Here is a 15694-nt window from a genome sequence, read left to right as displayed (position 1 = left end):
TTCAAATATTACACAAAATGAGCATTGATCCTTTTTTGGTTGGAAAAATGAAATATTAAATTTGGTGTTAAATACCTTCCTATACACTGGTTCTTGCACATAAGGTTTCTGATCTTGTTCACATCTTTCTTTATAAAATTTGTACATTGAAGAGATATATAGTGAACCATCTATGTACTCTTTTTCAGTTCTAGCTCGGCAATAGTGGGATTCCACTCTAGGAAAGCTTTTAATGTGGTCCGCAACATCGTTAATTAGGTTAATGGGAGTTTTATTACCACTTTCTCTGGTTCCTCTCATATCATTTTCTAAAAACCCATTTGGTGCCTTTTTTATCGCAGTACTAATGGTATTATTAGAAATATCTAATGTTGCCATAAAAAAACATTTACAGACTCTTACAATTTTGCAATTATTGACTTCAAAATAGTACGTATGGTTTATTTTTCTATGTTTACGGTTGTCGGAGTTTTGTGCTACCTTCTTTGGCGGAATTATTTTCATACACTTTAATAGGTATTCACGCTGTCTTGTTTTATCAGCTAGCTTATAAAATTGTTGAAAAATAGATATTCTATTTTCTTTAGAAACGTGTGTAGCACATTTGTACAAACAATTTTCATTACAGGGTGGCTTAATTCTTTTTGGTCTATGCACCTTACCAAGACGTATATTCCTGACTAGACTTTTGTTTTTTAACATTTCTTGCCCACAAATTTTCTTTTCTAAGACGTTTTCTTGTTACCTTTTTTGTATTCATAAGTTCTTCATTATTGGCTCTACCATCACTGCTGCTACTTTCTACTTCTCCATCATTAGGGTTAAAACTGGGATCTTTATCATTGGAAGATTCTTCTTCATTTCCTAAATCTTGTCCCATTTTATTTTGAATTTCTTGCAAAGGTGAAACCTGTTCTTTTCTCATTAAAGTCTTTTGTTCGTTTACATCTAAAAATACAGAATATTTATTATTGACTTTACACACAAATTACCAGACTTCCGAGACACAGCTTTTAAAATTTTTAGATGCAATGCATAGGTATTTAAAAAAAAAATTAGTAAACAAGATTATAAATAAAACAACACACAAAAACGTACACACCTGTTTTGTCAATGCTGATTGCCATATCCATATTATTCTCGAATTCTTGCAAAGTTCCATAGCCTAATTCTGGTTCAATGACTTGCTGTACATCTGACGTCAAAACCTCATCGTAATCACCGTGAAAATTTTGTGGAACTTTTTCTAAAGCTTAAAAAAACATAATTGTTCAAAAACCTGCACACCAAAAAGCTACCTAGAATGTTACTATTTATAGTAAGTAGTAGTTCAAGCAGTGAGGTGATTAGGACAGCATCAAATTTAGTTAAGGACTTTACGAAAGAAGATTTTTTAATAGTAATGTTAAATGGAATTTGTTCTTCATCTGATGTTTTAAAAAATTTAATTCAAAATCATGTTGATACAAACACTTTAGTGATGACAAGCCCTTATACTTATTTAAACCATAATGTTATCTATAATAGTAATAAGGCCCTTTATCGTACTTTTCATGAGAATAATATTAATCTGTGTGGGATTTTGGAGTCTAATCACGCCAGTAACTTTGGTTCAGACTTGGCATCATTATTACATGCACATATTTTCAAATTTTTTAAAATTAATATTTCATCGAATAAATTGTCTTTGAATCATCAAATTAATGAGTCTGAACTAGTTACTGATCGTGAATTGGATTCTTCTTTTTTATAGACATGTCCACGAAAGTTGAATCTCATTCATGTTCATATTCTACTAGTAAAATTGAAATTAGCTCTTCGGAAAACTTAAGTATCTTTATTCTTAATATACAATCCCTAAGAAATAAGATGGATGAGCTTCATCTTTTGCTGGACACATGTAATTTTCCTGATATTGTACTTCTGACTGAGCACTGGTTGAGGCCTAGTGAATGTTTTTTAATATCTGATTATCTTCCTATATCAATTTTTTGTCGTCAACAATCTATACATGGAGGAACCATGATCTTAGCTAGGCAAATAATTAAAACGATTTTTTGTAATATTGATAAGTATGATAATCTTCTGTTAGAGAATGTTTTTGAATTCTCTCTTTCTTTTTGTAAGCGTTTTAATTTATATATTCTTTGTGTTTATAGGCCACCTACAGGAGATATTGCTATGTTTCTGGACAAACTTGATTCTATTTTATCCCAGTTGTCCCTACACTCTAAGGTTATATTGGCTGGTGACTTTAATATCAACTACACTGATGAAACCTTGCCACGTACTTCTTTTTTAAGTATTTTAAATTCTTACGACTTGAAAATGCACGTTCTTTTTCCCACACGAATAACTTCTTCATCTGCAACTACAATTGACTATTTCTGTTCAAATTTTGATGACGTTTTATGCACAGTACTCCCATCTGGTATTTCCGACCATGAAGCTATTCTTGCTAAAATGCCATATAATACTGTATCATCTTCATCTCATTATATGGGAAGAATTTTTAGCAGGAGAAATTTCAATGCTTTTTCTGCTGCTACAGCTTCGGTAAATTGGAATGCACTTGAAACGGCTTCTGACCCACTTACTTTATTTTTTCAAGCTCTGTGTGATAAGATCAATCAGTGCTTTCCTAAAATGAGGCTTAAAACTAAGAAACGAAAACCATGGGTTACAAGAGGCCTTAGAATTTCTGCTAAAAACCTCCGTTTTTTGACTAAATTGTGCAAATATACCACAAATGAAAATATCCGTGTATATCATCAGAAATACCGTAGTCTGTACAGAAAGACAATTAAAGCAGCAAAATCTAATTATTATAGGGTTCGCTTAAATATGTCATCAAATAGGCAAAGAGAGTGTTGGTCGATTATTAATGATTTTAGACATTGCCATAGAAAAGTATCGGAACCGGAGTTAAGACCTGACATTTTAAACGACTATTATTGTGATATACCTAATATCTTGCTCAAGGGCATTCGTAGTAACATTGATCCCTTACACTATCTTCAACAAGTGTCGGTTGAGCATTCATTTTTCTTTCATCCTGTCGAACTTACCGAAGTAAAAAATGAAATCAAACGCCTAAAAAACCATAAATCATCTGGAGCTGATGGGATATCTTCGAGGTTGTTACTCTTTTTGCCTGATTCAGCCTTAAATGCTTTAGTTTCTGCCATAAACAATTCTTTACATATTGGCATTTTTCCTTCATGTTTAAAAGAGGCAGTGGTTATCCCTCTTCATAAGGGTGGAGATTTGGATCAGCCTTGTAATTTCCGTCCCATTTCTATTTTGTCTACCCTCTCTAAGATAGTTGAAAAACTTGCAAAAAGCAGAATTTTGTCCTTTTTACATCATAATGGCATTTTGTCTGCAAATCAGTTTGGATTTCAAGCCGGTAAAGGGACTCATGATGCTGTTTTTAGCTTTTTGGAGAGCGTCTATGTGTCCTTGAAGTCTGGAGAGTCATCGGCGGCAGTGTTTTGTGATCTATCCAAAGCATTTGACTGTGTGGATCATGGAATACTGTTATCTAAGCTCGATAAATATGGTTTTAGAGGCGTAGCGTTGCGATGGCTTGAGTCCTATCTATCAAATCGTACTCAGAAGGTTTCAGTGTCTGGGCGTATGTCTGCTTCTAGATCCCTAAAATGCGGCGTTCCCCAGGGTTCAGTGTTAGGACCACTGTTATTTTTACTGTATGTGGATGACTTGAGTTCATTGAAACTGCAGGGCAAGGTGGTTCAGTTTGCTGATGATACCACCATACTATGGAGCCATAAAAATTCTGACTATATTAAGACTTGTATCCTTGAAGACCTTCAGATTTTATCAGGGTGGTGTGCTTCCAACAGGCTCGTGTTTAATGTAAGAAAGACGTCTATTATGGGGTTTAAGTGCGATGTTCAGGGTCTGATGTTTGACGAAAATTCCCTCTTGCAGAATAAAGAGTGCTGCAAGTTCCTAGGAATTACCATTGATGGTCGCCTTCGGTTTGAAGATCATATTTTACATTTAGCTAGGAAATTATCTTCTGGATGTTTCGCAGTAAGAATGGCAAAACAAGAGCTGGGAGGGGTGGTTGCACGTTCAGTGTACTTTTCACTTATTGAATCTCATATTCGGTATGGCTTGCCTTTTTGGGGTTTAGCCAAAAAGGGGCTACTTAACATTATCTTTGTTATTCAAAAAAAAGCAGTTAGATACCTGTGTTCTGCTAAGTTAAGAGATTCTTGCAAACCCCTCTTCATTTCTGAAAAAATGCTAACTCTTTTTTCACTCTTTATCTTAGAAACAGCTGCTCTTATTCACAAAATTCCCAAACTACCCTCTGACACTGGCCATTTGACTCGTCGTGTAAATGATGTTCCCCTACCTATTCCTACGTCTTCCCTTACTAAAAACTCATTCATTTACATAAGTAAAAAAATTTACAATCATGTTCCTCTGTGTGTTAGACATATATCGGATGTTAAGAAATTTAAAAGAGAATTAAAGTCGCTTTTATTGGCTAAGGCATATTATAACCTGGATGACTTTTTTAATGATAGGTTTTAACCTTGGACATGTTGGAAAGTTTTCTTTTTTCCTTTTTTCTTCTCTAGTTTTGTCAACAAGTTTACCTTTATTTAGTAATTGATTGTTTTATTTAGTTATCTTTAATTTAAGTATGTTCAAAAAGTTTTTTCTTCTTGTGTTTAATTTTGTTCATTGTTTTGTAAATTTTTGAAATTGTATTTGTGTTTTGTTTTTTTAGCTTGTAGGATGCTTGTACACAAGATTATTCTTACGTAATATAGCACATTTCCTTTCTTTCTTTCTATAATTTTGTTATTAAAAAAAATCGTAATTTTTTTAAACTAAATAAAAATTAATAATTATTATTTATTTAATATTATATTCCAATAAACTTACCATGTAAAGAATCTCTACTATTTTCTAAGTCAATTTCAAATTGCTCTTTATTTAATGTAATTCTTGGAAAAATGTCATCATCCTGGATTAAAATTTGTGGGTTTTTAGCTGAAAACATTAAAATTTTTTTTAAGATGCAAGCAGTGTAAATAGTACTTAAATATTAAATACTATCACTATTACATTCTAATCAGAAAGTAACATGTAAATATTAACAAACTTACCAGAAAAAATGCTATCCTCAATGTTTTTTGTATCAATAATAATGCAATCATGAACTGGTCTTGCTAAATAAGAGTGTCCATTTATTGATAGGTCAATCTTTTCTATTATTGGAATATTTTGCGCTGATTGTTCTATAGATACAAAAAGAGAAGAATAAATTATTTCAACTTTAAAAATTATACTTACTGCAAAAATACACCTTAAAGTAATAAGTGTAAAAGCTTTTTACTTTAAATTTTGTGGAAAATTAAAACAGTTGTTAGGAATAAGGTACCTAAAAAAATTACCTACAATGTAACTACCCAACAAAAATTTGGGGTTTATAGACTCTGTTTTATTCTCTTGTACTTGGAAATCAACCTGTAATGAGGTTTTACTAGGATGAACAAAGTTTATATCACTTTTAACTTGTATTTCTGCTAAAAATAAAATAATACAAATTACTCGTATTGTATATTACTATAATACAATACGAAATACGAGTAATAAACGATTATTTATTACGAGTATCTAATACTTTTGTAGCCTAAAAACAAGCGTAAAAAAATACTAACCTGTGGAAACAAAACCTGGTTGTACTTCATTAAGAGCCAAAGCACACAGTCGTTTTCCTCTTGAACTCATAATTCCTTCTTTATATTCAAGCCTAAACCTTCACACCACATTCAACAACACAAAATTCTGATAAATTTTACAAAAACAGAATTGTTAGGTTAGAAAACCAAAATTAAATGAGATAAATATACGACGTTCATTTATACAAAATGTTTCCCGCCTTATTGCAACAGTGAGATATTTACATTTATCTCAGTGTTGCATGTACGTGATTGAAGGAATATTAAAGCAACCCTGAGATATTGTTAAAAACCCAGTATTGCATTAAACTCAAGCCCAAATAAAAGAAAAAGCAACAGTGAAGTTTGGTTTTTTTTATATTTTATGTATTTTTGTCGAGATATCTTAGTGTTGCAATGTGTTAAGCTTGGCCTTAGCTTTAGTATGGTGTATTTATCTCAAAAACAGTTAATTAGGATTTATCTCACTGTTGTATTCAGGTACCGATATTGAGATCTACCAATCAAGCAGGAATAAAATAAATTAAATAATCTCCCTGAAAAACCATACTGAGTTAATTTATGCAGCAAAATATAGTGATCTATCCGATCAAAGACTTTTTGGAAGTCGGTATAAATAACATCGACTTGAGTATTAACATCAAGTGATTCACAGATGGGGCTAGACAGACAGGATAAGTTAGTAACACAAGATCGTCCGCTAAAAAATCAATGCTGGTCTACAGAGATGAGTTCTTTTGCGTGACTAAATAGCGACCGAATCAGGATAATTTCGAAAATTTTTAAGAAGTTACAGAGTAATGAGATTGGCCTGTAGTTCACGATTTGATCAGAGTCCCCAGCTTTTAAAATAGGTATTATTTTAGCAGTCTCCAGCTTCAAGTCCAGATTTCAGGAATCTGTTCTGTTGACAGTATTAAGTCGAAAATGTAGGTCAGCGAATCAGCCAGGACACCAATGCAATCTAACCAAGAAGCTAGGTACACCGTCTACACCAGATGTTAACTTATTTTTGAGTTTTTTGCCTCAGCAAAGAACAGTGCAAAAGCATCAACTATGTCTTGTGGGTCTTTAATTACCACGTCATCGGGTAGCCTCATCATACCAGGAATCCTGGTGCCAGCCTTCTTAGAACCAATAAAATTCCAAAAGCTAGATGGGCCCAAAGAAATTCCTTTCGGTGTTTGATATATACAACTTATATTCATTGCGTATTCGTAGTTTGATAAGGCGTCTAAGAGAATGGAATTTATTTTGAAAGAATGGAGAATTGTACATTTTAAAGTCCTTGAAAGCCTTTTCTTTCCTATAAATGTTCTTAATCAATTCTCGAGAATAATAATTTGGAAATCTTCTTTTACGTTGCTGCTTAAGAGGAATGTGTGCGGCAAATTTGCCATTCAATATATCATATATGGCTCCACATGCATCATTAACGTTAGAGGATAAATACACAGTAGACCATTTAGCTTCAAGTATCGAGTCATAAAGGAGATGGAAGTTGGCCTTTCTAAAGTGAAAAGAATGATATATTAAGGAGAATCCTGTCCATATTCTGGAAGTTCTTTAGGGCACAAGAAGGGGTCAAAAAAAGTCTTAATTATCCAGAAAATTCCTATTTATTGGCTACCAGTTTCGTGACTTCCACATGTCACATCATCAGGCCAAGGACTAAAGTAAAAAGAAGACATTACAACTTTAAAATATAATAGAAAATACAACGTTTTTCTGGCGATCCAAATTATGTTAGGTACTTACAATTATAAAACGAGATTTGTCAACATCATAAAATTAAAACACATAGAAACACAATGGACATTTATATTAGTGTACGTGGACAACACAAATATAATAAAAACTTTTTAAAAATTACGTCCACATTAATATAAACAAATAAAAACCCAAGATCAACACTGTACTATTATATACGTGTATGTAGGTGTATATAATTTTCAATGTTAAAATCGTAAAAAAAACGGACGCCACATTAATTTATTCAAACAAACAATATCATTAACGACATGTATCTATTTACAAACTAATCATCAATTCGTGTATATAGGTTACTTACAGTACTATATATCTCATAGATATAAATTGCCTAGACGCGCGATAGATAGCTCTACGGCTGTAGATCGTTTATAAATAATTATTAGTCAAATAAAGTTTTAATTAGGTTATTTTCTCCCATGTGAACTTGTATATTTAAGGAATTGTGATGGTCTTTCTTAAGTGATCTTTGAATTTCTAAGTACTCTAAGTTGTTCAAAAGGCGATTATCCTGTAAACGATGAATTATTTTAAAATTACCATTAAAATCTGTACAATGTCCAGTTTCAATTATATGTTTAGCAAAAAGAGATTCCGAATTGTGTTGTCTGATATATCTATTATGCTCTGCAAATCTGCTCTTAAAATTTCGTTTTGTTCTTCCGATGTAATAATGTCCACACTCACAGGAAAGTTTATATACACCCTTGCATGCTAAAATATCATATTTATCTTTATTATTTAAAAAGAGATTACCCAATGTCTTCTGAGATTTAAAAGCAACTTTGATATTCTGTGAAGTTAAAAGTTTTTGTATTTTATAGGAAACAGGGCCATTAAATGTAAGAGTAACGGATTTTATAGGGTTTTGATCCCGGTAATCATTCTGAAACGTGTTTAAATATACATTATGAGTTGAGTTACGTAATAGTTTTTTATTTTTAATTTTATCGATAATTGTTGAGGAAAAACCATGTTTTGTGGCAATTTGCTTAATAATATTAAACTCCTTTTCTCTATATTCCGATGTCATTGGGATATCTATGGCTCTATTTACGTAACTGTTTAATGCAGCAATTTTATGACTAGTGGGGTGAAAAGATTCGTTATGTATTATTACCCCAGTATGGCTCGGTTTCCTATAAATCTCAAAATCATGCCTATTGTTAAAGTTGATTATAGTTAGGTCTAAAAAATTAATTTTATTATTAGCTTGAATTTCTAGTGTAAATTTAATATTATTGTGTATGTTGTTTATGTTTGACAAAAAACTATCAAGATCTTTTCGATTTCCATTCCACAATAAAAGACAATCGTCGACATACCGATAGTAGTAAGCGATATTATGACTGTAGGGATTATTATTTAAAATGTGGTTTTTCTCAAAATTATCCATAAATGTGTCTGCAAGAAGAGGAGACAATGGAGAGCCCATCGCTAGCCCATCTTCTTGCACATATGTCTCTCTATTGAAATTAAAAAAGTTTTGTTTTAGACATATTTCTAAAAGGTTTAACATATGTTGAGCTTAAATGTTTGTTAGGGATGAACTGAATAATTTATTTTTAATTAAGTCAATAGCTTCTACAAACGGAACATTGGTGAATAAATTTGTAACATCTAGAGAAATCAGAAAAGAGTTATTGGGGATATCTACTTTCTTTAGTTTATCAACCAGACTGACATTATTTTTTAATGTATGTACAACATTACAATTAAAGTTTTCCATAAGTTTTTAAAAGTTGATAGTTTGATAAAAGTTGGAAGTTTAGCAGATCGTTTCTTAATGTTATTGTTTTCTATAAAATTAAAAACCTTAATATCATACTCGACTTTATTCAATACAACCACACAGTTTCCTTTATCTGCTTTGGTTAACGTTAAATTAGAAGTCTTAATTTTATTTTGAATTGATTTTATTAAATTATTGTTTCCTATAAAATACAAAAACTTTTAACTTCACACAATATCAAAGTTGCTTTTAAATCTCAGAAGACATTGGGTAATCTCTTTTTTAAATAATAAAGATAAAGATGATATTTTAGCGTGCAAGGGTGTATATAAACTTTCCTGTGAGTGTGGACATTATTACATCGGAAGAACAAAACGAAATTTTAAGAGCAGATTTGCAGAGCATAATAGATGTATCAGACAACACAATTCGGAATCTCTTTTTGCTAAACATATAATTGAAACTGGACATTGTACAGATTTTAATGGTAATTTTAAAATAATTCATCGTTTACAGGATAATCGCCTTTTGAACAACTTAGAGTACTTAGAAATTCAAAGATCACTTAAGAAAGACCATCACAATTCCTTAAATAGACAAGTTCACATGGGAGAAAATAACCTAATTAAGACTTTATTTGACTAATAATTATTTATAAACGATCTACAGCCGTAGAGCCATCTATCGCGCGTCTAGGCAATTTATATTTATGAGATATATAGTACTGTAAGTAACCTATATACACGAATTGATGATTAGTTTGTAAATAGATAGATGTCGTTAATGATATTGTTTATTTGAATAAATTAATGTGGCGTCCGTTTTTTTACTATTTTAACATTGAAAATTATATACACCTACATACACGTATAGTACAGTGTTGATCTTGGGTTTTTTATTTGTTTATATTAATGTGGACGTAATTTTTTTTAAAATTTTTATTATATTTGTGTTGTCCACGTACACTAATATAAATGTCCATTGTGTTTCTATGTGTTTTAATTTTATGATGTTGACAAATTTCGTTTTATAATTGTAAGTACCTAACATAATTTGTATCGCCAGAAAAACGTTGTATTTTCTATTATATTTTAAAGTTGTAATGTCTTCTTTTTACTTTAGTCCTTGGCCTGATGATGTGACATGTGGAAGTCACGAAACTGGTAGCCAATAAATAGAAATTTTCTGGATAATTAAGACTTTTTTTGACCTCTTCTTGTGCCCTTAAAAGAATGAGATAAGTTTTTATTAAGCTGAAAATTATGGACACGTTGGCCTGAGACAGTAAAATCTATTTCCAGTGCAGGGTGAGGCAAATCCTCCAAGACGAAAGGCACGTCACTACGCGAAACAGTACAGGTGAAGTTAGATAAAACAAGATCCAATACTTTGTTATTATAGTTTAGGATGTGATTACACTGAACAAGACTAAAAGTGTTAGCAAAATTATTCACAGCAATAGATTTTTGACTAACCTGTAGGGGAGTTAATAGAGAAATCAGACACGTTAAAAACGCCCACTATTATTACATTATGGCTTAGCTTTGATATTAAAAGTGTAAACTGATCCAGAAGTTGCTCGAAAATTACAGATGTGATAGATGGTGGGATGTACAAAACAATCATGTAAAATATCTGTAACCTAATAGTAAATTTACAGCCAGCAACATCGATAGAGGGCGCAATACTGTTGCAAAAATCAGACAAACTAATTTTTTCAGACACAATGTTTTGAGAAACTCCACAGAGAACTCCGCCACCACGTGTGGCATTAACGGATTCAAATTTTCGGTCCGACCGGTAAACATCATAAATTTCTGGAAATATTTCATCACTAGATATCTCTGACCTCAACCATGTCTTGGTGATGCATATGGTGTGAAAATCCTGAGCAATGGCGGCAAGAAAAAAAGTTTCAGTTTTAGTGTTAAGACCACGAACATTTTAATAAAAACAAGTTAAGTGGGCATCACTAGCATGTGAAAATAAAGGCGAATCTAGTTTTTTGCTACAATTCTGGGGAAAACATTGATGTATCGTATCTTATATAAAGATTATTTTCTCCTTCCTCTTTGCGTCGCTTTAACTCCGATTTGGCTGCCTTGAGTTCATTGCGCTGCCGAGGCGTCATGTCCGTCTCGATGAAGAATTTACCGACAGTCTTCAATTTGTTCTTTAAAACAAGCCTAACATCGTCTGTACTACCAAAGATCAGCCTGACTCCCGTTACGATTCGGCTTCCCAAATTTACTAACAGCCAGCACATTGACGGTAGTTTCGCACAAGTCAGTCAGCAGCTTCTTAGTCTGGACAACATCAGCTCTGCCTTCTTTCGAATCAAAGTTAAAAAGTATAATGTTGTTGGCCCTTTTCTGGCGCTCATGCAGCTCACTTAGGATAGCTTCATCGAGTATACTACAATGGGGTCCGCGAGACTACTACATTAAACAAAATATACTTTTAAAGGCATACACATATTTGCTTAAATAAACACTTTTGATAGAAGGCCACTAACCAGAGGATAAAAATACAGAATCCTAAGCTCAGCAAAAAAAATATTACAGTAACAAAAAGAAAAATCGTTGAGCCCGGTAAATACTATTTATATTATTTTGACCTTACATATTGAAATAAAACAGAAAAAAGCGAGCCCGGGTCTAAAAATGTATGTATTACCTTATACAAAAATCCACAATTTCTTCAAGTGAACTAAACTAACCATGAAATATATTGTGTTAATTATGTCGAATATTGAATATTATTTATTATATTTTGATAATTATTATAAATGTCTATTAATCCGCAAATCATGATTCGCAAATTGAAGAGTCGGCTCGAACAACGTTGTAACTTACATTGTTTCAACTTTTCAGGAGGAGCAAAAATCTATATACCTTTTTTTTGAACTTTAAAATGGAAAAACGTTGCATGATCATGACAGTAACAAGTAGACGCTTCGCGTCTACTTTAATCCGTGGGGACCAGTAGACATTTTTTAAATTTTTGTTAGTATTACAAAAAAAAATCTCCACAAAAATCCATGAGGTGCCCCAAACACGCAGTGGGGAAGAGACCTGCCGTATCCTCAAAAAGCTCAAACCTTAGTTCCGAGTTCAAACCTTAGTCTCGGCATGGTGCTCTACCCAACTTTTTCTTATTTTAGTACTTCGAAAAAATTAATATCTATAGTAAATATCGAGAGAAAAGGGAAGGTCTCATTATCTATTATAATCAGAAATGAATTTCATTGAAATATTACTTACTTATTTGTGTTACAATACGCTCCGCTCTCAAGTAACTCGTATAAATATAACCAATATTGAATGATACCTTCTTATTTTATTATAATGCGCCATCTATGGTAAATACGCTAAAACAGAGTCATCAATTATAATACACTGTTATACTGACGAACGTTGGCGTATTCGCCATAATATGCAGATAATTTCATTTCCGTTTTTAAATTATGCATTAAATTCAAAATGTATTTTTTTACCTTAAAGGCCATTCAAAATTAAGTAAAAAAGTTTTATAAATAAATTTTCCACGATTTATCCGTGCCACAAGATAAAGGAAAAAGAGGGTCCCATTTATTAGAGTATTGGAATAAGACAACCGTGTTTTTATGTCGATTTTTTTTATTTTTCAAATTTATTTTTGAAAGCTACTATAAGATATAAAAAGAATTGACATGAGGAGAATGAGGAATAGAAGAAACGAAAAACGAAATGAATCGAAACTATAGAAACCGAGATATAAGTAAAAATGTGGGAAAAACAAAAGAAAACTGGTTTTTTTTCACTGTACAATTTTTTTTCCTAAAATGATTATTGACAAATTTTAAAGTAAGCCCTAAACTAACAATTTCCAGTAAAAAAGTCCAATAAAAAAAATTTTTTTTTTGGTCGAAAATCGAAAGGGGTACCCACAAAAAATTTCAAAAAAATGGTTTTTATTTTTTTATAAATAAACTATAATTTTGACAACTTCTGTATTAAATAAAAGTTCTTGGGTATATTAAGAGGTATTCGCCTGTCAAAACGAGTTGGTTCTAGCTTTTATAGAATCGGAGAAAATTGAAAAAAACTGTAAAACATAAATATCGAATTATCAAGAGCCCTATAGAAAAATGTCAATTTTTTATTTTTCTATCTTGCACTACTTCAGAGTACCTTTAAAAAAGATTATTACCAATTTGACTCTAAAATGAACAGAAAACCTATTTCTTTGCATATTTTGATTTTCGAACAAAATCCGGGGTCAAAATTACCATTTTTTCAAAATATGCTCCGAATTCAAAATTTCTTTTTTCTGCTTAAAGACGACTTCAAAATTAGGAAAAAAGCTTTATGACAAATTTTTCCACGATTCATACGAGTATCACAATCTAAAGAGAAAGATCAGGTCCCATAAGAAGCAATGTATTAGGATAGGAAAAAGTGGTTTGTTTCTTGTTTTTTTTTTAAGTTTTTATTTTAAAAGGCAATTATAATAAAATTTAAAAAAATTAAAGGAAAAAAAACGAATAAAAAAATTTATCAACTTATTGAATTGAAGCTATAAAAGCCGTGATATCAGTAATATAGTAAAATAATACAAAAAATACACCTTTTTTTGACACCGCATCAATGTCTTTTTTTTCTAAATTGATAAACTATTAATATAAATTTATTACCAATTTAGCAACCCCCACTAAAGGAACCCTAACTAAAATAAAACTATTATTACTATTATTTTTTTTCCAGATATTTATACCTTGTCTTAACCTTTATGTTGCTATTACTATTATTATAAATATTATCTTTCTTGTAAATGTCCTTAAACCTTAAAACACCCTTTATAATACGATTACTATAATTATAAATAATATTTTCCTTATTTATGCCCTCAACCTTAAAACCCCCCGTATAATTCTATTTCCATACTATTATTATCCTCATAAATGTTCCGTAATATCAATACCCTCTGTATATTTCAAATATATATTTATTAATATTTATATTCATTTTATTTATCCCAGTAATTTATCAAGAAACCGCGTAAAATTGTCCCCATAATACTAATAATATTCATTAATAAAATAACTCATGACGTCACGAGACGAACACGACGCGTTTATAATTGTTGCCAGACATCCTCCATCCTTCTCTCAAACCGCTTTTCCTACTCTAACTCGTAGCGCAAACGGGCCGAATTTGCCGCCACAATACCGAAAACCCCGCGGTTACGTCATCTGGCCATGTGCGACTCGATAGTGACGTCGTCCGTATGCTTTTACATTGGGTCAATTGGGTGCTGGACCGCCAACTATTTTGTACCATGCGTTGGCTCACGTGGTGTCGACGGTATGACTGGTTGATTGGAACGGCTTCTTTTTAGGGGTTTTTCTTAAATAACAGCGCCTTCCGGAAAAACGGTAACATTTAAAGAAAAACGGTTTTTAGTGGATTATAGCCAGATAGTGTCCGGTGATTTCAGAAAGAAAATGGTTGTCGTAGGTGTCATAGGTATGCCGGTATTAAGCGTCAAAGTTAAAAAAAAGGTGTAGAGCAAAAACTACTCTACGTAGAAGGTTGTAGAGTACGTCGAAAAATAGGATTTAAAAAGTTCTTAAAACGCTGAAAGTTAGAAATCTCTAGTTGCCGTCAATAAAGAGTTATTAAGAAAAATAGAAAAAATCGGTCAAAAAAGGCTCAAAAAGGGGTTTATATTTGTTAACACAGCTCACCCTGTATAATACCTAGCGCCATGAGTAATACCTCTATTTAATCCTAAAGGATTAAGCTTTCAAACGGTGTAAACAAAAAAAAATAATAAAATTTTTTAGAAGTAGAAAAAAAATCATTTCTCGAAAAATTCACTTTTGTTTTTTCAAAAAAAAAAATTTTAAGTTTGCGCTCGTTTATCTCGGAAGGAGTTTCTTTTTAAAAAAAATAGTTCTAACAAAAAAGAAAGCTACATTTACGTAGAAAAGGGCTGTTTTGTCCGCATTGTCGGGAACTTTACCGTTTAGGCCCCACAACCGTTTAAGTCCGCGAGGTACCGCGCAAAAAGTTCAAAATTCATTCACAGAAAAATCCGACTTCTAAAGGGTTTATCTTAAAAAGCGCCCTTTGGGAGTTGCTTTGCATAAAGGCCTTTGACGTCAATGAGTTTCAGAAAATTCGGCTCAGTCAGTTTTCCACAAGTTGCTGCACCGACTGTTTTCGCGAAAAAAGCGGTTTTTTGATCAAAAAAAATTGTTCATCATCACGTAGCCTTAACCTTCCCACATAAAACGGTGAAAACCAGAAAAAAAATTCGCCATAGAAGCAAAGTTATTAACGTTTATGTGACGCGAGTCCTAAATCTGTCAATTCTTCACGAGCACATATAAGAGCTTCGCTCTTAACAACGTTGGTTCATGCTGTTAGGCTTAAATTTACATGATTTATCTATAGTTTAGGCTATAGTCTTTTCTACAAGA

This window comes from Anthonomus grandis, assembly GCF_022605725.1.
Source record: "Anthonomus grandis grandis chromosome 1 unlocalized genomic scaffold, icAntGran1.3 Chromosome59, whole genome shotgun sequence".
Taxonomy (NCBI): domain Eukaryota; kingdom Metazoa; phylum Arthropoda; class Insecta; order Coleoptera; family Curculionidae; genus Anthonomus; species Anthonomus grandis.
The sequence above is the reverse complement of the archived record's forward strand: the minus strand, read 5'-3'. Positions refer to the sequence as shown.